The sequence below is a fragment of the Cavia porcellus genome, unplaced genomic scaffold (assembly GCF_034190915.1).
Source record: "Cavia porcellus strain 051 isolate PalLab524CR breed Dunkin Hartley unplaced genomic scaffold, mCavPor4.1 scaffold_13, whole genome shotgun sequence".
Classification (NCBI taxonomy): domain Eukaryota; kingdom Metazoa; phylum Chordata; class Mammalia; order Rodentia; family Caviidae; genus Cavia; species Cavia porcellus.
In genome coordinates this window covers 63,593,998-63,597,168 of record NW_026947496.1, presented here as the reverse complement: position 1 = coordinate 63,597,168, position 3,171 = coordinate 63,593,998, and the positions used below count along the sequence as shown (strand labels likewise).

At 41.8% G+C, this 3,171-nt stretch overlaps 1 pseudogene; it reads left to right on the top strand.

The window, feature by feature from the left end:
* Positions 1–2,259: 2,259 nt before the first annotated feature.
* On the top strand, positions 2,260–2,852 carry LOC100713577 (ras-related protein Rab-5C-like; annotated as a pseudogene).
* The last annotated feature ends 319 nt before the right edge of the window (positions 2,853–3,171 follow it).

The window sequence follows — 3,171 nt, the reverse complement described above, 5'->3', positions numbered from 1 at the left end:
GCCATTTCTGTGACTTACAATAAGATATATGAAAGAATTGATCTAGGCACAATTTTAAAAGCAAAAAATCTAAACACCAAATATCTACTTCATAAGCTTTTCCATTTCACAATCTCAAGATCATTCTTTTCTAAATACTATATAAACTACACAGACCACTGCCATGAAAACCATGATATAGTAATAAAAAATAACAAAATTTTTTATCCCTTTTCATGTACCACACCCTGTATGAGGCATTTCATAGGTAGTAATTCATTGCTTCTCACAAATGTAAGACATATGTATTATTATCCTAGTTACAGATGGAAAAATCACATATCAGAAAAGTTTGATGAGTTGCTTAAGGATTTAAACATTCCCTTGCTCTCCTCAGGCACACCACAGAAATTAATGCTATGCCAATCACTTTGTTTCCTCATCTTTACTGAGAAAGGTTGTGTAATGATTGTACATATAATAATTTGGGGTCAAATGTAGAGTGACAGAAATTAAAATTTCAGTAAGTGAGTTACCTGGAAGAAGTTACAGTACATGTCAGCCATGAAATTGCAGTTGCATATTTTTAGAGCTATTGCATATTAACAGACAAGGTCTATTTATTTTGCTTTTCCTACAATATTGAATTTTGAAATTGCTTCCTTGATTCAAAAAGTTCTGATGCCAGTTGTATTATGTCAGCTGCAAAACAAATTCAAATAATCCTGAACAATCTAATAAGCATGTGTCAACTGAAGATGAGGGCTATATTTTTCATTCAATGAATAATGCATTTTTAATGAAACCATTTCATTGCTCAAGTTTGAAAACAGTAGTCTCCGTCCTCCTTCCTATCTAACTATTTTGTCTGCATGGTCATTTGCTTGCCCTTGCTAACCACCTCAAGATACAGAAATGAAAGAAGTCAAGCAGACAGACATGAGCATTCAAGGCAAGTAGGTATTCACTTGTCATCAGAGAAAACATTTCACCTTAAAAGATTGAATTCCCACTTGGTGTAACCCATTTTCTTTCCCTGCTGAGATATACAATGTTCCTTTTGTTCCAAGTGTTGGCTCCCAGTGATGTCTAACACGAGGTAAATAATAAAATGAATCCTTGCCTCAGCAATCCTATCAGAATTACCAGCAGAACTTCTAGAGAATGAGCCACTAAGCGAATCAGCTGGAAATTCAAAGCCCAGTCTATTTATCCTTAAACATTTCCATAAAGTTATAGTTTTATAAAGCAGCAAAGATGAAAGAAAAACCACAGCTTTTTCTCATGATCTATTGTCTTACCCAATAAGTTCCATGGTTGATATGGTGTCTTAGTTACTTTCTTGTTGCTGAGACACAATACCCAACATCTACAACTTAAGTTAGGACAGATTTATTTTTGGCTCCATTCATAGAGGTTTCAGTCCACAGTTAGATGGCTACAAAGCATAGTGTCAAGGCACAGGAGCCCTAGTAGAGGAGAAAGAGCTCATGTCATGGCAGGCAGAAAGCAGAGAGAGATCAAGAACTATTCCAGTCTACACTGACAGTGACCCACTCCTTCCCATCAGGCTTCACCTTCAACATCACAATTATAGCTCATATATAGCTATAATCTCACTGGTAGACTAATCTACTCAAGAGTACTGCACACTGATGATCCAATCACATCCCCAAAGCCTCACTGATGATTGCCTAAGGCTTTGGGGATATCAAGATATAAACCATAACATAAAGGCAAGAACAGAATAATCTTTCAATGTCCAGCATAACTGATGATATTGAAAAATTATAGTAGGTATCAACATCCTTCCACAATAGACAACTATTCAAAAAAGTGATGTAGGTTTTTTTTTTTTTTCTGGACAACCTGGCATAAATGTTCACATCCAAGCACCATAAAACTGGCTTTTCTCAGATGCATGCTCTTTAAAAATAGTTTTGTTTTGTTTTCCAGGTGTGGTGGTGCACCCTTGTAATTCCAGCATGTGGGAGCCTGAGGCAGGGAATTATTTGCAAGTTCAAGACAGCCTGGGCTACAAAGTAAGCTCAAGGCCACCCTGAACTGTATAGTAAGTCCCTGTCTGAAAAAGACAAAATAAAGGGAAATGGAGGCAGGAGCCTGGGACACTAAGTAGGGGTCGGAGTCAGTCTGAGGCCCCACTCCATAGAAGGCAGCCCCAGAGCCACACTGGAAACCCCCTCTCCACCAAGTGCCTCTCTGCATATCACCACCCACTTCCCAAGCTCCCAGGGCCACAGACAGCCAGTGGCACAGGTCATGTTGGGTCAGGGAGGTGCAGCTGATTCTAACAGACCAGCTGCAGAGAACAAGATCTGCCAGTTTAGGCTGTTCCTGCTAGGTAGTCCGCAGTGGGTAAGTCCAGTCTCATGCTCCTCATCAAGGGCCAGTTCCGATGGAGAGCGACATCGGAGCAGACTTTCTCACACAGACTGCCTGCATGAGAAGAGAGTCAAATTTGATATCTGGGACACAGCAGGCCAGGAACAGTACCACAGCCTGACATCCATGTGCTACTCTGGGGGATGCAGGTGGTCACTGTGGTCTACATGACCAATGTGGACACTTCTGCACAGGCCAGGAACTGGGTGAAGGAGCTGCAGCAGTAGGCCAGCCCCAGCATTATCATCACTCTGGTGGGAAACAAGGACGATCTGGCCAACAAGCAGGCTGTGCAGTTCCAGGATGCACAAGCACATGCTGAGGACAACAGCCTGCTGTTCATGGAGACGTGTGCCAAGACTTTTATGAATGTGAAAGAGATCTTCAAGGCCTTTGCCAAGAAGCTGCTGAAGAACAAGCAACAGAACACAACAGGCACACCAAGCAGGAACCCAGGTGCAGTCCCATAGGAGAGCAACCTGGCCATGGGCGGCCAGTGCTGCAGCAACTGAACCCCCACCCCTCAGCAGACGCTGACCACGACAGCTGAAATTCACACTTAATGCTGCCACGCTGCCACAGGCCACGGGGTAGAAGGCTCAGGATTTCCCACTCTGACTCTGATTCTGAACTGGGGCACTGTTCCATCCGAACCTTCCATACAAATATTAATTCAATTTTAAGTTTTAAAAAAAGGACAAAAAAGGGCTGGGGATATAACACAGCAGCACAGCACCTGCCTGACATTTGAGGTCATTGAGTTTAATCCCTGAGATCAAAAAATAATTT